The sequence below is a fragment of the Rhinatrema bivittatum genome, chromosome 10 (genome assembly GCF_901001135.1).
Source record: "Rhinatrema bivittatum chromosome 10, aRhiBiv1.1, whole genome shotgun sequence".
Classification (NCBI taxonomy): domain Eukaryota; kingdom Metazoa; phylum Chordata; class Amphibia; order Gymnophiona; family Rhinatrematidae; genus Rhinatrema; species Rhinatrema bivittatum.
The window spans coordinates 43,099,968-43,121,625 of NC_042624.1; the positions used below are offsets into that span (position 1 = coordinate 43,099,968).

The 21,658-nt window shown below is 43.9% G+C and overlaps 1 protein-coding gene across 3 annotated transcripts in view; it reads right to left on the reverse strand.

The window, feature by feature from the left end:
* Positions 1 to 21,658, reverse strand: part of SASS6 (SAS-6 centriolar assembly protein) — a 180,795-nt gene that overhangs the window by 38,705 nt on the left and 120,432 nt on the right. The window lies entirely within an intron of this gene.

The window sequence follows — 21,658 nt, forward strand, 5'->3', positions numbered from 1 at the left end:
ACCAGCCCAAATGCTGTGTCTTCTTTAACCCAAACATTCAAACAATGTCTGAAAAAAGAATGCAAAGGAGATCAAGTAGCTTCTTAACAAAATGTCCTCCAGTGTTATAGCTACAGCTCTAGCCCAGGATAAAGATTGTGGTCTGGCAGAATGGGCCTGGAGATTCAACAGAATATGTCAACCCTTAATTAAGTACTCTGAAGAGATAGTCTCCTTAATCCATCTTGCCAAGATAAATCTGGAAGCAGCCTCACACTTGCAAAAACCTTCAAACACAAATAACCTATCTGACCTCAAAGAAATTAGGACTTCCAAATATTTTAGATGCACTTGACAGACATCCAAAATTTTCAAAAACCTGTAATGCCCCTAGATGCTTTGCCATGGCAACTCAGTTGTCTTGTCGCCCATTACAGTGTCTAACTTTTGCCATCTGCACCACACCAAGGGTTTGGGTGCAATGGAAAGCAAAGTTGGTGAGTGACTATTTACTTTTATCAATCATCCCTTTTCCACAATATACATTTTCTAGAAGGATTTCAGAATAACTTGTTTCCTACTTGGAATGCAGCTGGGATTAGTGTTATTGGACATTTATTTAGGCATGGCAGCTTTTTAGCAAAGGATTCCCTTGGGGAAATCTATCCTCTTGGGTATGTAGATTTTTTTTAGCTTATGCTCTCAGGTTAAACATTTTATAGATTCTTTGCAGAAATCAAATAATTTGAGAGGGAGTAAATCTATGTTTGAAAACTTCTGTGCTCAAGCTGACACTATTCGGTCATGGTATCTAACATATATATGTTACTTAATGGTCCAGAACCAAAACCTTTTTACATACTCTGAGATGAGAAGTAGATCTAGGGCAGACTCTCCACCCCAAAGGAATGGGATATCGTTTATATGAAATCCAGTAAATGTTCTATTTTGGCCCAGCTGCAAGAGAATTGTTTTAAGCTGTTTTGCTGGCACATCACCCCAGATAAATTACACGGGTATATCCCACACAGTCAGACCTGTGCTGATGTCTTCAACGCGGTATGGAGGCCTTTTTATTTTTTTGCATGAGTGGGACTTATATATGATGGGACAGATCCGCCCTCTCTTTAATTGCAGCTATCTCAAGTTCATTTCACAGGTGGCTCTGATGTTTTATTTTCCATTATATCTGTATCCAGTATATTGATTTTGTCATACAGATTCTGACTTTGTCTGTTGAATGCAGTGGACCCATTCTGTTATTTCCCTCTTTGAATGGTACATGATGTTGTATGCTGGTCTATCGTGAACTCCATGGGAGGGAGGGAGAGGTGATTGTTTTTCTGTATTTGTTCACTGTTCTCTCAAAGAAGCTGTAATGTTCTTTCTTTGAAATACTCAAATTTTAAAAAAAAATGAGAAAGCAGAGTTCTGGAAGCTGAATGAATCCCTATTTCAAGACGCAGGTTTTATTCAAATGCTGAATGCTCAGATGCAGGATTACTTCTGTTTGAATTCAGGAGGGGAAGTATCCCCTAACATCCTCTGGGAATGCTCCAAGGCAGTGGCAAGAGGGATTTTGATCTCTCGGGCAACTGCATGCAAACGCCAGGAACAGGGGGCGCTTATAGCTTTACTGGGCAAAATCTCAGCCTTATCCCAGGTACATATGAAAACTCATTCTAAGCACTGCTACCAGAAATTGCTTGCCCTCAAAGATGAATTAGCACAACTTGATAATAAACGTATACTTCATGCCTTGGACACTCTAAGACAGAAATACTACGAGGGTGGGAATAAGGCAGGCCGTTTTCTAGCATGTCAACTTTGGGCGCGGGCCTCCCAAAATAATATTTCCAAAATTAAAATTTCAGTAGGTGAGATCCTCACCGCCTCAGCGGGAATACGCAGCATTTTTTCAGAACCTGTACAAGTCTGAGGGCTCCATCCATCAGACTGACATAAATGCATATTTGCACAATTTAGAATTGCCTAGCTTGACACCAGAGCAACAACAGAGCCTGGATGCCCCGATCCTGCCCACTGAGATCGAGATGGTGATTAAATCCCTGAAATTTATTTATTTAAGGTTTTTATATACCGGCATTCATGATAAAATCACATCATGCTGGTTTACATTAAAACAGTGGTGCATAGAAAGAAAAAACAAACTGGAACTGTAGTGCGGAAGAAAGCAGTTACAAAAAACAGGGATGCTTAAACTGGGAGAGGAAGGAAAAAGAAAAGGTTAATAGCATTTTAAATATTTACAACGAACAGTTAAAAGAGCTGGTTGTGTTATAGAACTTGAAGTTGAAGGACATTAGCTGGAGTCCGGGAAAGCTTGTTTGAAGAGCCAAGTCTTAAGTCTCTTCCTGAAGGTTGGAAGGCAGGGTTCCTGTCTTAGGTCTGGGGGGATGGAATTCCATAAAGGGGGACCGGCGGTAGAGAGGGCCCGATCTCTCAAGGTAATATGTCTAGTGGCTTTGGTTGGAGGAACCTGGAGTGAACCTCTATATGCGTCTCTGGTAGGTCTTGAGGAATTGTGTAAGAGGAGAGGAATTTGCAGGTCGATAGAAGTATGTTGATGAATGATTTTGTAGATAACGGAGATGGATTTGTAGAGAATTCTGAAGTGCACTGGCAGCCAATGAAGGCTTTTTAGGATAGGGGAGATGTGATCTCTTCTTCTGGTGTTAGTTAATATTCGTGCTGCCGCATTTTGTACCATCTGAAGCGGTTTGGTATCGGAGGAAGGGAGACCTAGTAGGATAGAATTGCAATAGTCTAACTGAGAAAACTAATGCCTGAAGGATTGTTCTAAAGTCCTGCAAGTGAAAGAGAGGTCTTATCCTTTTCAAGACTTGGAGTTTGTGAAAACAGTCTTTGGTAGTTTTGTTGATAGAAGCTTTCAAATTCATCAGATTGTCAATTAAAACTCCAAGGTGTCTCAAGTTGCGTGGATTGTGGGATGCCAGGGTGAGTGGAAGTGATGTTACTGTTCTCAGAAGAGATGAGCAGGAGTTCGGTTTTGGAGGAATTTAATACTAAGTTTAGACTAGTGAGGAGGAGTTTGATTTGTTGGTGGCAGTTTTCCCAGTGAACTAGTGTTTTCAAGTATGTGTCTTTAACAGGGATTATTATCTGAATATCGTCCGCATATAGAAAATGTTTTAGATTGAGGCTGGAGAGGAGCTGGCATAGCGGTAAGAGATAAATGTTAAAGAGCTTAGGGGACAGAGAGGAACCCTGTGGGACTCCTACGGTTGAATTGTAACGTGATGATTCTTTGTTTTGGATTTTAACCTTGTAGCCTCTGTTGTTGAGAAAAGTTTTGAACCAATTAAGTGCGGCGCCAGTAATTCCTATTGCCGCCAACTGATTTATGAGGATGGAGTGATTGACAGTGTCAAACGCTGCCGAGAGGTCCAGTAGAATCAGTAGAAATGATTGTCCTTTGTCGAGGCCCATGATGAGGTAGTCTGTCAGGGAAATGAGGAGTGATTCTGTGCTAAAGGCTTTGCGGAACCCATGTTGGGAGGGGAACAGGAGATTATTATCTTCTAAGTAGTCTGACAGTTGAGTGTTCACTAATTTTTCCATGAGTTTTGCTATGAAGGGCAGGTTGGCGATCGGGCGGAAGTTATTTGGGTCTTTAGGATCCAGATTGGGTTTTTTTTAGGAGTGGTTTGAGAAGCGCCAATTTAAGGTCCTCTGGGTAGAGTCCTTGGGAGAGAGAACAATTAATGATGTCCACCAGAATTTTGGAAATGGAGTCTGGAATTGTCAAGAGGAGTTTCGTAGGAATGTGATCCGTAGGATGAGAGGAAGGTTTCATTCTCCTTAGTGCTACTTGTATCTCAGTGGAGGAGATGGGATTGAAAGCTTCAAAACGTGTGCTTTTGAAGTAGAGATTAAAAGAAGTCGAGTATGAGGTGGTATTGGAGGGCAGCTGTGTTAGAAGAATAGAGCTGTGTTTTGGAAGAATAGAGCTAGTTCTTCCGCTTTAGCTTGTGCTAGGTTGCTAGGCACTTCCAGGGGGTTGATTTGGGTGAGGCTAGATACGTAGGCAAAGAGTGCTTTGGCATCGAAGACCAGGTTATGGATCTTGGAGGCGTAAAAGTCCCTTTTTGATTTTAGAGTAGAGGACTTGTATTGGTGTAGTGTAGATTTGTAGGCGGAGAGTGTGCTGCCACATGGGGCTTTGCGCCATTTGCTCTCTTTCTGCCTTAAGCATTGTTTTAGCCTTCTAAGTTCATTGGGAACCAAGGTTGTCTTTTGGAAGCATTTGAGTGTGCCCTTTTTGTAGATAGTGGGCAGAGCTTGTTGGCTATATCTTCTGTAATTTTGTTCCAAGAGCAGAGAGCCGTGTTCGGGTCGGTGAGGTCTATAAGGGGAAGTTGAGCGGTCAGGAGGTTCTTAAGGTCTTCTGAGGAGCAAGATTTTCTGTAAAGAAATGTGGGTGAAGGAACGTGGGGGGTGCTGGATTCTTTCAGTGAGAATGAGGTTGAAATAAGAGTGTGGTCTGACCAAGGTACTTTCTTGCAATTGAGGAGCGATGCAGAATAGGTGTCTTTGTTAACAAAGATAAGGTCCAGAGTGTGACCGGCTTTGTGTGTCTGTTTGTTCACTATCTGTTTGAATCCCATTGCTGAGAGGGCTGTGAGAAAGGCTTCACAGCTGGTAGTAAGAGTGGGATTGTCTACATGCAGGTTAAAATCACCTAGGATAATGGCTGGGGCGTCCAAGTTGAGAAAAGTTGAGACTATTTCCACCATAGGAGATGCATCTGTTCCAGGAGGCCCGGGGGAGCGTAGACAAGTAGAATTTGAAGATGGTCTGAAGTGAAAAAGCCGATTTCTAGTTTGGAGTACGAGTTGACTGGGTGTTGAGAGAATCTTAAGTTTTTTTTAGTTGCTAAAAGAATTCCGCCTCCCCTTTTTCTCTGTCTGGGGAGTGAGAAGATGTCATATGTCAGCGTCGGTAGTTGGTTTATTATGGCTGTGTCTGAGTCTTTAAGCCATGTTTCAGTTATTGCGCATATATCGGGCTTAGCGTCGGAGAGATAGTCGGCAAGAATCAGAGATTTCTTGGTTAGAGATTGTGCATTGAATAATGATAGCGAAAATAGGGTGAGGCCTAGAAGTTGGGTGATCTGTGTAATCAGCATTGGAGTGAGGGATTTTAGGTTGCGGTGTTCTGCTTGCCTGGTTGATTTTCCTATCAATGGTAGGCAGTGATGAAGAATCGGGATTGTAAAAACTGGATGCATTCTGGGAGGTCGGTCTGGCAAGAGTGGTAGACTGGAATGAGGGGGTAAAGAGGTGGCAGGCGGAGGATGTTAGAGAATTGGATAAGAATGGGAAGGGAGAAAGTCTTCCTGGGCTGCTGATGAAAGACCGTTGAAAAAACTGTTGTATTGTGTTAAAGGTGTTGCGTTGGCTGATTAGAGTTGGCCCCGTGTGGGTGTGGTAGAAGAGGGGTGAAACACCGCCAAGGTTTGCTTGCAGGAGTACGTGGAGCTGAAGTGATGGTTTGTAGCTGCCTGACGGCCCTGCAGTGACATAGGAGGAATGGGTTGAAGTGACTGTAAAGAGGAGTATAGTCTGCACTAAGGGGCAAGCCCCTTAGGTCGCGCTCCTTTGGGCGCGCAACGCCCCGGGGAGCATCTGTAATTTAAGGGCCTGAAAACAGTGCTGGGCTAGACTGGCTGGGTTGGGGGTGGGAGCAGTATCACTCACCACGTGGTCCTGCTGCTTCTCTTTATTTTGCAGGTTTCTGAGCCCTCTTCTCTCTTTTTTTCTCTTAATTTCCCGGTTCACTGTTCACTGCTGGTTCACAGAAGGGAGGGGTGAGTGGGCTCTTGCCCCGACTGGGCTGTGCCGATTGCACAAGCCCCTGCAGTGGAGGAGGAGAGAGATTGAGAAAGGATCGCGGCAGAAAGAGGGACGCCCAGGGAAGCGTCTGTAATTTAAACACCTGAAAACAGTGCTGGTAAATCTCCTGGATTAGATGGGCTTTCTGGAGTGTACTATAAAAAATGTGCATCCATAGTGGCAGAACCTCTAGCCCAATATTTTAATAGCCTCAGGGAGGGCAAAGGCATAGGGCCCCAAAATAATACAGCCGGCATTACTGTTATTCTGAAGCCTGGTCGAGACCCGGCACAATGCGGATCTTATAGACCCATCTTGCTTATAAATGTGGATCTTAAAATCCTGGCTCGGGTCCTAGCTCAGCGGCTAAACAATTTTCTCTCACAGCTTGTCCACACTGATCAGGTAGGGTTTATCCAGCAGCGCATGGCGGCAGATAACATCAGGAAGGTCATTGATCTCATAAGGTGGGCTCGGAAAACGCAGACCCCTGCAGTACTATTATCCCTTGATGCAGAAAAGGCCTTTGACCTAGTGCATTGGCCTTTCCTGTTTTCCACTTTAAGACATATGGCTTTTGGGCCCTTCTTTTTGCAATGGATACAACAGCTGTATGACAAACCCACGGCCAGGGTTAAAGCGAATAGCGGATACGGTCCTGCCTTTCCCATCGGAAGGGGCACCAGACAAAGGTGCCCACTTTCCCCCCTGCTATTCGCCTTATATCTTGAACCACTAGTGACCCGGATCCGTAAAGCCAATGATATATACGGAGTCCGGTTGGGGCCCGAAGAGTACAAGGCATCTCTGTTTGCCGATATCCTTTTAACATTAACAAACCCGACCACGTCACTGGAGGGGGTAACTCGCGAGCTACAGCAATTTGGCAAAGTAGCAGGCCTTAAGGTGAATTTCTCTAAGACTGAGTTACTCAGTGTGACCTTGAGCCCGGAAGACGTGCAAAATATATGCAGCAGGTTTCTGTATAAATGGGCGACGTCCCATATAAAGTATCTGGGGGTTTATTTAACAGCTAGATTAACTGACCTTTATAATTTAAACTATACCCCATTACTAAATAGTCTAACTCTGGATATGAGCAGATGGAACAGGTGCACTCTCTCATGGTTGGGAAGAATAGCCATTACTAAAATGACAATTCTGCCTAAATTCCTTTATTTGTTTTCCGCCCTACCAGTGGAGATCTCTTCTCTTCTGATCCGCCGCTGGCAAAAAAGGATTTTTGACTTCATTTGGCGCAGACGCCCTCCCCGCCTAGCGAATCAGGTTTTATATCTCCCGAAGTCGCAGGGGGGATTGGGAGTTCCCAATCTTTTATGGTACTATAGGGCAGCCCAGCTGCGGGCTTTAATTGATATCCATCGTAATATGGAAATTAAACAATGGGTGACTATTGAACAAGCAATTTTATGCCCAATGGCCCTACGGGCCATATTTTGGCAGCCCCGGAATACCTGGCGGACAGTCAAGGACATAGGATGGTCCTTACAGGTCACTTTGAATATTTGGAAGCAGAGCAGCAGGCAAGTAGTTGGGGCCTATAAATATTTCTATCAAACTTCTCTCCTCTACAACAGACACATCTCCCAGTTGACAGTTTGGAGGAATGCGGGTATTACCACAGTTGGTCATATGATGTCCCAAGGGTCGATCTTATCAATGCAGGGTCTCTTCACTGCTGCTCTTGCTGGGGAGGACCTGCGCTATCGGCGCCGAGCCCCGCCGGGGGAAGGTCAGTTGCTTTCTCTCCCCTCCCGGATGGCCTCGGCTCCAATAGAGCGACCCAGGCCTTCATCCAAAAAAGCAAAAACTGAAAACAAAAAACGCGCCGAGACCCGCGAAACCCCGCCTACCAAACAGCTGAACCAATCAAACTTTGCCCTGCAGGGTTTTAAATTCGGATCGCAGCGGCGCCGCGCGCCGAGCGTTGCGCGCCGAGCGAGAGCAGCAGTGAAGGGCTGGCCCCTTTGTGCAGCCCCGAGAAAGACCTTAACAGAACCTCTACCTTCAGCTCTACCCAACAGTTGTGAGCCTCCTCTGCCGTTCAAATCAACAAGCAGCCATCTTCACCAGTGCTGACATCGGAACAGTCTCCCTTCCCCCGTGAGATCATAGAGCACCACCAAAGAAACCATCCGACCTCCACCTGGCATCAGCTTCACCATATGACTGGGAACTGATTGACCTCCCTCTAGCTCACACCCGGATAAAACACTTTCGCACGACTCTGGTCCCACCTCATAGGTGAGCCTCACTCATCCGCTCCATTTATAAAAAAAAAAAAAAAAAACCACACACAAATCCAACAGACTTTCTCCAAACTAGAAATCACCTTCATAACCCTTCACCTCTCCCCTCAACCATCCCAACCCTGCAAACACCCCCACCATAACTTTTTCCCCCTCACACTCACCCAACAACAGTTCAATATGATCCTCACACCTTCAATTTCACCAAAACAAAAGCAGACACCTAATAAACATTCCACTATTTGAAACCACCAAAAACCTGTTCTACTTAACATTCCTTCTCATAAACGCACAAGCCCTCTCCAAGAAACTCATACTCTTATCAGACATCCTCCAAGACCAAAACCCAGCTTTCATTGCTGTAACAGAAACATGGTTCAAAACCACTGACCACGTACTATTGAACCAACTAACCAACAACAATTATGATCTATTCTCAGTTCCAAGGAAATCCCGACAAGGAGGAGGTCTGCTATTGATCATCAAAAAACACTTCAACATGAAACTAATTCCCATCTCCCTCCCCCACCAATTTGAACTAGCCCTCTTCGACTCAGATAACCTTCAGATATGCCTAGTTTACTGCCCCCCTAAACTTCTCGACAAGGACATATCACCGTTCATTGAATTCCTCCTTTTAAAAATCAACAACAAAAAACCTACAATCATCCTGGGAGACTTTAACCTCCACATTGACTCTATACCTCCCTCCCAAGCTTGCCAAACCCTGCTCGATGTACTTTCCACTCTCCAATTCACACAACTCGTCAACAACTCAACACACAAAGCTGGTCATACCCTTGACCTGATCTTCACCAGTAATAACTTTTTCTCAAATTCATCCATTTCCTATTCTCAAGTCCCATGGTCAGACCACTTTCTCATACAATGTACGACTCATACCAACACAGTCAACAAGACTGAAGTTAACAACACTCACTCCTTTAAATACCGACCACCCTTCATTCCAGATCTACTCCAACAAGAACTCGAAAAACTACTTTTAAAAATCGACCTCTCCAACATAAACAGTGCAACTCAATCTTGGCATCATATAACAACTGAAGCAGCTAACAGAATAAACCCTGAAAGAACCAAACTAATCAAATCACAAAAACAAAACAACAACCCATGGTTCAATCCTCAACTAAAGGAGACCAAATCCATTCTCAGACGAAAAGAAAAGGACTGGAGGAAAAACAAATGTCAACTAACACTTGAAAGTCATAGAACCTACCTTGCCTACTATAAAAATCTTATAAACAAAGCAAAAAAGGAATACTACAGCAAAAAAATACTTAATTCTTCAAATAATCCAAAAACCCTCTTCAATATTGTAAATAACCTAATCGCAGTAAACAACCACAACGCCAAACTTCCACAAAAAAACCTAAGCCAAGATCTCGCAAACTTCTTCAAAAACAAAGTCAACAAAATTTCTGAAAAAATTTCAAAAATTTCAGAAAAAATAACCAAGACCACAAACTCCAATGTAAACCTAAATCGACCAGACATCTCACCCTGGACTCACTTTGACCCAATAACAACCATTGAAACTGAGAAACTCATCAATTCACTTAACCCAGCCAGACACGAACTTGATACAATACCAACACTTGCTCTAAAAGAAATCTCACACAACATTGCTCCAATCATCTCTTCTATTATTAATAAATCTCTTGAAGAAGGAGAGCTCCCTGTCAACCTAAAAATCGCCACTATAAAACCCATCTTAAAAAAAAAGAATCTTGACCCCTACGATCTAAGCAACTACCGACCAATCTCAAACCTTTCATTCCTCGCAAAACTAATAGAGAAAGCCGCACTCAAACAACTAATTGATCATCTAGATACTAACAACATCTTATACCCAACTCAACATGGCTTCAGAAAAAAATCACAGTACAGAAACTCTTCTTATCAACCTTTCAAATACTATCCTAAGAGGTTTTGATCATGGACAACGCTACATAATCATTCTTCTTGACCTATCAGCTGCATTCGACACAGTTGAACACAGTACACTAATCTCCAGACTATCCGAAATTGGCCTATCAAATAAAACTCTAGATTGGTTCACATCCTTTCTCCACAATAGATCATACAAAGTAAATCTAAACAACCACACATCACAAGCCATCCCACTTGAAACTGGAGTGCCTCAAGGATCATCGCTATCGGCCATTCTCTTCAACATCTACCTTTTACCTCTCTGCCAACTTCTATCAAGCCTCTCCATTACCTACTTCCTCTACGCTGACGACATCCAGCTAACCATTCCAGTATCAAACTCCATAGACAATGCTCTTAAAACCGCTTCCACAACCATAAACAAATCAAACTACTATTAAACCAACTAAAACTCTGCATCAACACTGACAAAACTGAATGTATGCTGATTGAAAAAAGCATCTCTGGTGATCATCTAAACCACCCCATTATCATCGACAACACTCCCATCAATCTAAAAGAACACGTCAAAGACCTAGGAATCTGGATAGACCCCCAACTTAACCTTAAAAAACACATCTCCATGAAAACTAAAGAAGGCTTTCACAAACTATCAATCCTCAAACACCTAACACCCCTACTAAATCTACCAGACTTCAGAACCATCCTCCAATCCCTGATCTTTTCAAGCATTGACTATTGCAACGCCCTCATGATTGGTCTTCCGAAATCTACTCTACACCCCCTTCAAATTCTTCAAAACGCCACTGCGCGAATTCTCACTGGACTCAAAAGATCTGACCATATTTCACCCGTGCTAAAAGAACTTCACTGGCTCCCCATAGCAAAAAGAATCGAATACAAAACTCTTTCAATGATTCACAACTCTATCCACCACATTGACCACAATTGCCTCAACTCCCTTATACAAATTCACCACAATCAACGCAACACGAGATCTACCAATAAAGCACGTCTAGAAATCCCTCCACTCACCTCAGCCAAATTAACTACCACCAGAAAAAGATCCTTTCAATTGCTGGACCTATCCTCTGGAACACTCTTCCTTCCAATTTCAGACTACTAAACAATACCAAATGTTCAAAAAACTACTCAAAACTTGGCTCTTCAAGCAAGTTTACAAAGACGGAATAGGTTAAACAATGACTATGAAAATCTCATACATCCCCCTCCTCCACTTGCCCTAACTCCCACTTTCCCCTCCTTTTTCTCTTTTCTCTTTCTCCTCCTCCAAACCCATCCTCCCCTCTTCCCCTCAACTCTTTCCCCCCACCCTTTACTTATCCAATCATCTCTCTTCCCGAGCATCTTAACCTTCATTCCTCTTGATAATATATCTCTAACCCTCCGTCTGTATTGCTCCCATGAGCTATTACTTGTCCCTGTCTATCTACTGATTTAATTATAAATATGATAAAGTATATCTATGCTTTTTAACAGTTCTGACATATTTAGACCTTTAACTTGCCTATATATATATTATATATATTCATTATAACTTTAACTCTGTTTAAACTGTTCACCTGATTTTCAATGTATGCGTTGTTATAAATGTAAACCGGAGTGAAGGCCCCTACCAATACTTCGGTATATAAAAGACATATAAATAAATAAATAATGGATATCTCCCCCTTTAGCTCTAAGGACTTCCTGGCGTATGCTCAAGTAGTCAATCACACAACAAAACCCACACACACCAACTGGTGTACTCTAGTACACACCAATGTCAACAACCAAAAATAAACAGTGTACCAGTTAGAAAATTACTATAACACCCCAAAACGCCAAACAAATTTTGTAAGACCCTCTATTCACGAGTAGACATATCATGTGTTCAACTCGTTTCTCATAGGGGTCACTATTGCTTTAATCATTTATATACTCAATTTTTGTTATGTTTTTCAAAGTTTTTCTCAAAAAAATTTTTCAAAAAAAATTTTTTTTAGGCACTTGCCAATCAAGATAAAAACGGGTACTTATCCGCACTGAAAAGGTCCCAGGTAACCCGACATGACCATGTTTCGGACCGCTGTCCTGCTTCAGGGGAAAAGGAAGGAAACCGATTCAGGTACTTGTGGAAAACTTCTTCTTGCGGCGTCTTTACTTCGTGCCGGTCAATTTCTTCCAAACAGGCTGCATTTCAGCCCGCTGCGTTTCAACAATGGCAAACAAACGGAAGCTATTTATACGAATATCAGCGCTTAGTACCTCCTCTTCCGGTGATGGATCGTAGTTCCCTCTCACGTCCTCACACCCAAACGCTGTAAATCTGAATAAATCTCTCTTTATGTAACTAAATCAATTGCTCTGGACTCACAATTCATAAGAAAAATAGGAGAAAACTTTCTGTATAGCGCTTAAAAATTTTTTGAGAAAAACTTTGAAAAACATAACAAAAATTGAGTATATAAATGATTAAAGCAATAGTTGACCCCTATGAGAAACGAGTTGAACACATGATATGTCTACTCGTGAATAGAGGGTCTTACAAAATTTGTTTGGCGTTTTGGGGTGTTATAGTAATTTTCTAACTGGTACACTGTTTATTTTTGGTTGTATGCTCAAGTAGTCCACTTTATTCAGACTATACAACTCGCTAAAGAGTTATGACCAAGTCGCTCGCTGTTTGAGTCATTGGTGCAATATAGTGACAGAATGAAGGGACCTATTTCTAAAATACACCATGCTCTTTTTCCAGATAAGCAGGAAACAAGCGCGTTTGCGAGGCAGTGGGCAGTGGACCTGGGGGAGCAATTGAGTCCTCAATTCTGGGAGGCCATACTATATTTTGCCAGGAAATGTTCAATCTCAGCTGGCCTGCGTGAAAATTGTTATAAGATGATATACAGATGGTATCTCACCCCAGATAAAATTCATAGGATATATCCGACTGCTTCGGACTCCTGTTGGCGCAATTGTGGAAGTAGAGGTACTTATTTCCATATATGGTGGAGCTGCCCGAAAATCCAAACCCTTTGGGAACTCCTTTTTACTTGGTTGAGTGACCTGTTTCGTGTGCCTATTCGGGCTTCTGCCATCATGGCCGTGCTGCATGTATTCCCAGATGACCTACATAAGTCCCAGCAGCGCTTCTGTTCTCATACTTTTATAGCTGCTCGTACTTTGATAGCAGCAAAGTGGAAAACAGAACAAGTGCCGCAGTTGCCGGAGGTCATAGATAAACTACATTTATACTACCGTCTGGCCTCTCTAACAGCTATTAAATACGGGAGAATGTCCTCCTTTCTTAAATCTTGGAAACCGTTTGTGGAATATATTTCTCAAATGTAATTGGTTATTGGGTTAAGAGATCAGTTGCTCTTTGACAACTTGGGTGGGTGTGTACCTTTACCTCCTGTATTTTACCGTGTCTTCAAAATGCCATGTTTTCTTTTCAATACTATGTATTGGGTATGAGAGTATTTTGGTATGTAAGTGAGAAATTATTTCTTGACATTAATCCTTTTGGATTCTGTAGCAGAGAGGCTGCAGCTCCACTGCACTGATGAGGATGGGGGTCGGGGAGGGAGGGGGGTTTTGGGGATATATTCTGTATTCATATTGCTATTGTAATAGCACTGTTATATCAAAAGTTTAATAAAATTATTAATTTCAAAAAAAAAAATCTGTGGAAAAATCTTCCACATCATCATCTCCTTTATCTTGCATGGGTCCCTCAGCCTAAACATCCTCCCTGATCATCCAATCCGGTCTGGATTGCAGGCAAAAGCATGGGAGGGGAATCCCTTGGCTCTCGAGAGTCTGTTTGACAATTGCTACATGCCTTCATCTTGCCTGCTAGGTTGCAAACACCCCCGGGGTTTCCCTGACAGGGCCTTAGGAACGAGTGGCCCTTCTGCACCCCTCAGAGGGTCCTTCCCCTCCAGTAGCACACTCCCGGCATAGCGCAGCTGAATTAAGACATACGCAAATGGCACTACCGACCCGACAAAGTTTCCTGCACTTGAAGACTGACGCCAGCGTCATTATGCTCACATGCTGCTGAGTCTGCCTGCCGCGCTAAAATTTCGACCTGAACGCGGCACGTATTCACTGCCGAGCACACTGCCCAGACTCTCCACCAGAGCTGAAAACATTGACCCAACTCTCCAGCCATCACAAGCACTCAGCCTTCCTTCTCCAAAGGCCAGCTATGCTCCCGCACAGTCCGACAACCAGCAACTAACTCCTCACTTGCTCTTTTTTTTTAAACACACAGCGGCCACCAAAGAATAAACCCCAGGTAGAATAAATGAAAATTTCCTGCTGTTGGAGGAACCTTGGGGAAGAATCCTTCAGGAGGAAAAAAGGAACCAGGACCCCTAGCTTTCAGATCTTTGGATGCTACGGGCTAAAGCTGCTCAGGGATTGGCCAACCCCCCACTCACCCTGAGGGATGGTCCACCTAGCTACCTAACCTCAGGGAGCGTCTCCTGAAAACTTTTTTCCTTCTCTCTAAATCTAATCTAAAACTTTTTTCCCCTAACTCAGACTGCAGGTTTGCACCTCTACTATCTACTGGAAACAGAGAAACACTGAGGGACTGCAGGTGGCACTCTCGGTTATACAGCAGTGCATGAAAAGTTTTTATTCTCTGCCTCCATCTGCTGGTACAGATGCAAAAACCATTTGTCTGGACTGTTCTGGTGTACAAACAGAAACAGTATTTTGCAACCTATCATTAAAATCATCTATTGTACCTGGAGGGTGGCCAATGTGACACCAATCTTTAAAAAGGGCTCCAAGGGTGATCCAGGAAATTATAGACTGGTGAGAGCCTGACTTCAGTACCAGGAAATATTGTAGAAACTATTCTAAAGAATAAAATCAGAGAACATATAGAAAGGCATGGTTTAATGGGACATAATCAGCATGAATTTACACAAGGAAGTCCTGCCTCATCAATCTGCTACTTTTTTTATTTGAAGGTGTTAATAAACATGTGGATAATGGTGATCCAGTGGATTATAGTGAACTTGGATTTTCAGAAGGTGTTTGACAAAGTCCCACATGAGAGACTCCTGAAAAAAAAAAAAAAAAGTCATGAGATGGGAAGCAATGTCTTATTGTGGATTGCAAACTGGTTAAAAAGATAGGAAACAGAGTAGGAATAGTTTTCTCCGTGGGGAAAAGTAAAACAATGGAGTGCCTCATGGATCTGCATTGGGACTAGTACTATTTATAAATGATCTGGGAAAGAGAACAAGCAGCGAAGTGATCAAATCTGCAGATGACAAAATTATTCCGAGTAGTGAAATCACAAGCAAATTGTTAGAAATTGCAGGAAGAACTTGCGAGACTAAAAGACTGAGTATACAAATAGTAGATAAAATTTAATATGGACAAATACAAAGTGATGCACATAGGGAAAAGTAATCTACATTGTAGTTACACAATGATAGGTTCCATAATAGGAGTTACAACCCAGGAAAAATATCTGGGTGTCATCAATACTTTGAAATCCTCGGCTCAGTGTGCAGTGGTGGTCAAAAAAGCAAAACAAAGTTGGGAATTATTAGGAAAGGAACAGAGAATAAAATTGAGAATGTTATAATACCTCTATAATCGCTCCATGGTGAGACCACACCTTGAATACTGTGTACAATTCTGATTGCCGCATCTCAAAAAAGATATAGCTGAACTGGAAAAGGTACAGAGAAAGGTGACTAAAATGATAAAGGAGATGGAACAGCTCCCCTATGAAGAAGAAAGTCAAAGAAGTTAGGGCAGTTCAGCTTGGAGAAGAGAGGGTGAGGGGGGATATGATAGTCTATAAAAATGAGTAGAATAGAACAGGTAAATGTCAGACTTTTACTCTTTCAAATAATACAACAAATAGGGGACACTCCATGAAATTTGTAAGTAGCATATTTAAAACAAATTGGAGAAAATTATTTTTCACTCAACACACAATTATACTCTGGAATTCATTGCTGGAGGATGTGGTAAAGGAAACTACCATAGCTGTGTTTAAAAAAAGATTTGGAGAAGTTATTGGAGAAGTCCATAAACTGTTATTAACCAGACAGACTTGGGAAAAGCCACTACTTATCTCTGGGTGTTAGCAGCATGGGATCTAACTACTGTTTAGGATCCTGCCAGGTACTTGTAATCTAGATTGGCTACTATTGGAAACAGGATACTGAGCTTGATGAACCCTCAGTCAGAACCAGTATGGCAATTCTTATGTTCTGAATTTTCACTGAATTCATAGCCAAACCTGTATCAACTGGAGGAAAGCTAAAATGGAAGAGATATCTGTTCGCCACAGAGAAACTGATCACTCCTTTAATATGCCTCAATTAGCCAACAGATTGACATACGCCACAAAGTAGTTCTCTTACAGAGTTCAACAAAGTGGAAATTAGGAAGAAGAGTATCCTCTTCTTTGCAAATGCAATCTCTCAAGAGCCAAGCCATAAGCAGAAAGAGCGAAGGGTCCTCCATGCTGACTGGTCCCCGAGTTACAAGACCTCTTGCCTCCAAGAAGTTTGGTGGCCACTCAACCTGTAGTCTTATTACATCTGCATACCAGGGTCTCCTTGGATAGTCCAGAGCTACCAAGGGAATCCAGACTGGTTGGTTTTCCAACCTTCTGGACGTTATCAAAGGCCATGGTGGAAACAACATCTATGCCCTTGGATCTAGCTTCCCCATCTCATTACCTGCTATTAAGTTGACTTAAAAAATAGCCACTGCTAATACTAGCAACAGTAACATGGAAAGACTTAGTTTTTGGGTACTTGTCAGGTTCTTATGGCCTGGATGGGCCACTGTTGGAAACAGGATGCTGGGCTTCATGGACCCTTGGTCTGACCCAGTATGGTATGTTCTTATGTTCTTGTGACTGAAGAACAGGTGGACTTTGCCATTCTTGCAAGTCGTCATGAGATGCAGCTGGGGAATAACCCAGCGGTCCACTATCATCCAGATAGCTGCCTGACAGAGTTCCCAGTCTCCAGATCCAATAGGTTCTTGCTAAGGAAGTTCACCTGAAAGTTCGCTTGTCCTGCAATATGTGCTGCTGATAGACAGAAGTTCTCTTCTGCCCAGTGGGAGAGGCAAGTGGTTTCCTCAGATACCACCGGGGCTCCACATGTCCCTTGTTTGTTCATGTACACCACTGTTGCCAAATTGTCAGAGAAAGCAGAGTTGCTTACCTGTAACAGGTGTTCACAGGACAGCAGGATGTTAGTCCTCACATATGGGTGACATCACAGGATGGAGCCCAATCACGGAACACTTTTGTCAAAGTTTCTGTAACTGACTGGCACCTACTGGGCATGCCCAGCAATGCACTGATCCTGCATCCAGCAGGGGTTCCCCTTCAGTCTCGTCATAGTAAAAAGTACTTGCAAAAAGTAAAATAAGAAAATGAAACGAACCCAACTCCGCAGGCTGGCGGACGGGTTTCGTGAGGACTAACATTCTGCTGTCCTGTGAGAACACCTGTTACAGGTAAGCAACTCTGCTTTCTCACAGAACAAGCAGGATGGTAGTCCTCACATATGGGTGAGTAGTAAGCTGAGGATGCCCGAGCAATGCACCAAATGCACCCAAAGACATGCAATAGGCACAACAACAGGGGTGGAAGTTTGGTTAGGAGGGCATCCTGAACGGGTCGGAAGGAAGGATGTTGGGAAGTTAAACTGAAAACAAGTTGCGTAGAATAGACTGGCCAAAGATGGAATCTTGCCTGCCAGCCTTATCTAAGCAATAATGGGCTGCAAAGGTATGGAGAGAACTCCAGGTAGCAGCCTTACAAATGTCAGCAAGCAGCACCGGAGGTGCGCTACTGATGTCGCCATGGCCCTGATAGAGTGTGCCTTCACATGGTCCTGCAGTGGAATGCCTGCTTGCTGGTAGCAAAAGGAGATACAGTCCGCCTACCAGGAGGAGAGGGTCTGTTTTCCCACAGAATTCCCCAATTTGATGGTATCAAAAGAAACAATTGAGTGGATTTTCTGTGGGCAGACGTGCGATCTAGCTAGAAGGCTAAGGCACGTTTGCAGTCCAAGGAATGCAGAGCCTGTTCTCCTGGGTTTGAATAGGGCCTGGGAAAAAAGGGAGGTAGGATAATGGATTGATTAATATGAAATTCTGACACTACCTTTGGTAAAAATTTAGAGCGAGTGCGAAGCACTACCCTGTCATGCAGAATTTTAGTGTAAGGCGGGTAGGTAACTAATGCCTGCAATTCACTAACTCTGCAAGCGGACATGATAGCGAGAAGGAAAACTACTTTCCATGTGAGATAACGAAGATCACAGGAGTGGAGAGGCTCAAACAGAGGTTTGATGAGCCGCCCCAAAACCACATTAAGGTCCCAAGCAGGGGACGGAGGGCGCAGTGGAGGTTTTAAGTGGAGCAAACCTCTCATAAAGCGTGTTACTAAGGGTTGTGTTGAAATAGGAACATTCCCCAAGCTCTTATGAAACACAGCTACCGCGTTGACATGCACCCTGATGGAAGAAGTTTTCAGGCCTGACTGACAGGTGCCAGAGCTAGTCCAGAAACTTCGCCATGGAACAAGTGAAGGGGTCTAAGGACATGGAAGTGCACCAGACCGTAAACCTCTTCCATTTAGAATGATAAGAGCGTCTCGTGGAAGGCTTTCGTGAAGCTACCAGGACTCGGGACACAGACTCTGAAAGGTAAAGATGTTGAAGAATTAACCTTTCAACATCCAGGCAGTCAGAGATAGGGCCTGGAGGTTGGGGTGGCGCAGGCATCCGTTGTTCTGAGTTATCAGAAGTGAATCCGACCCCACAGGAATGTGGCGGCGTACTGATTGGTCATGGAGGATTGGAAACCACACCTGGCGTGGCCAGTGAGGGGCTATTAGAATCATTACGCCCTTGTCCCTCCATAACTTCACGAGAGTCTTCGATATGAGTGGAAGTGGAAGGTATGCATAGAAGAGACCGCTGGCCCACAAGAGGGCGAAAGCGTCCCTCAGTTGCGAGTGGTGGCTGAGAGTTAGAGAGCACAAGCTTTCTATTTTGTGATTGTGGATTGACGCAAATAGGTCTATGTGAGGATAACCCCAATGTTGGAATATTGTGTCCAATACCGTGGGGTTGAGCGACCACTCGTGCGGAAGAAACGTGCGGCTCAACTTGTCCGCCAACACATTGTCCACACCCGGCAAGTAGGTGCCTGTGAGGTACATCGAGTGGGAAAGGGCCCACACCCATATCTGTGCAGCTTCCTGACACAGGAGGTAGGAGCCCGTCCCCCCTTGCTTTGTTGATGTACCACATCACTACCTGCTTGTCGCTTTGAATTAGGATGGTGAGAAGTATGCCTGAACAGAAAACCAACATGGAGAAGGAAATCCCCAGAAGCCTCTGCGTGTCTTTGGCCTGCCTGGGCTGAATGGACTCTGAGTGACTTACAGAATGTCCCTGGATATCTGTAGAAGCAGGCAAGCTAGCACCAGACAAGTGATGCCTATTCATAGGGTCACAAAGAAGAAACCACAGGGGAGCTTCAGGCACTATTCTCAGGAGTTTGCAATCAACATAACTACAGACGTGCTGATTGTCTTGTCCAGTAAGAGTTTAACAGAACAAAGAGCCATGGGAAATGGGCTACACATCCTGGGAAGCCAATCAGGGTAGTTAGCGATGATGTTATCATGCAGTTGACATTACAACTTATGTAAATGATCCTTTGGGCAGTCATGCAAATCTCTGGAACCTTCTATCCTTTTCCTGTATTTGAATGTTATCTATAAAACAAGGGTCACTTCCTGTATCCAGAGAGATGCTGGTCAGTTTGTAAGACTAAGGGCACCCAGTACCCAGCATCTCCCGAGAACACTTATATTGACTAATAAAAATACATTATTCTTTTTACTGAGTCTAAGTGTTCTTGTGTCCCTGGCCATAAGCATAGAGTAAGCTTTACGATGGCCTTGTTTGAAAGGCAATCCTGAAAAACCTTGAGGGCATATCTGGTCGCACGAAGCTCTAAGAAATTTATTTGATGTTTGGCTTCCTGTGGAGTCCAGGTTCCCTGAGTCTGGAGGTTGCCAACATGAGCACCCCACTCTAGGTTGGAGGCATCTGTTGTCAAGGTAATTTGAGGTTCTATAGTCTAAAATGGAAGGCCTTGAATTAGATTGGAGTGTTGCATCCACCAGGCCAGCGACATTCGGAGCTGCGTGTTAATGTGAACAATGCTGGACATTAGTTGACAAGCCTGAACCCACTGGGATTTTAGGGTCCACTGCATAACTCTCATGGCTAGGCGGGCCATCGGAGTGACATGCACCCAGCATGTGACCCAGCAGTATGAGGAAGTGACGAGCAGTTTAGGATACTAGAGTCTGTAAACGATGTGCCAGAGAGGCCAGGGTGAAAGCCCAATCCTGAGTGAGGAAGGCTTTTGCCTGTATAGTGTGCAGGTCGGCCCCTATAAAAGAGAGGGTTTGAGATGGAACTATCTTGGATTTGGGATAGTTGATTAGAAACCCTAGGGAGATCAGGGTGTGGAGAGAGACGCAAGGATGCCAATGCGGCTGGTTGTGAAGGAGCTCTTATCAACCAGTCGAGATAAGGGTAGACATGGACACCCTGACTCCTGAGAAAGGCTGCGACTACCACAAGGCACTTGCAGGCCAATACAATACTGTTAACCTGCCCTTGGACGCGCGTTTTCCCTTACCCCTTAATTCAGTAAGGGGCGGAAAACGCGCGTCCAACCTGTGGCACCTAATAGCGCCCTTAACATGCAAATGCATGTTGATGGCCCTATTAGGTATGCCCGCGCGATACAGAAAGTAAAATATGCAGCCAAGCCGCACATGCGCCTATCCAAAGGTAGGCGCTAGTTTCTGCTGGCACCGGGAAAGTGCACAGAAAAGCAGTAAAAACTACTTTTCTGTGCACCCTCCGACTTAATATCATGGTGATATTAAATCGGAGGTCCCAAAGGGTAAAGCAAGTAAAAAAAAATTTTTTAATGGGCCGGCAGCTGTCGGGCCGAAAACCGGACGTTCAATTTTGCCGGCATCCGGTTTCCGAGCCCGTGGCTGTCAGCGGGCTCGAGAACAGATGCCGGCAAAGTTGAGCGTCGGCTGTCAAACCAGCTGATAGCCGCCGCTCCGGGTCAAAAGGAGGCGCAGCGCCTCCTTTTGCCCGTTTCTACCACACCACCTAATTTAAATACAGAATCGCACGCACAGGCGAGTGGCCTGTACGCGCGCTGGGAGAGCGGGCATTCGTCCGCTCTCCCACAGACTTTACTGAATTGGCCCGTTGGTGAATACTCGTGGAGCGGACACTAGGCGGTACTGGAAGTGACGAGGGCCGACCAGGAATCGCAGGAATTTGCGATGAGATGGAATAATTGAGATGTGTGTGTATGCATCCTGGAGATCTAGCGAGCATAGCCAATCTCCTTTTTGTAGAAAAGGAAGTAGAGAACCCAAGGTTACCATCTTGAACTTTTCCCTTTGTAGATACTTATTTAGGGCACGAAGGTCCAGAATTGGACGAACGCCACCTGACCTTTTTGGGATGAGGAAATACCGGGAATAGAACCCCTGTCCCTGTT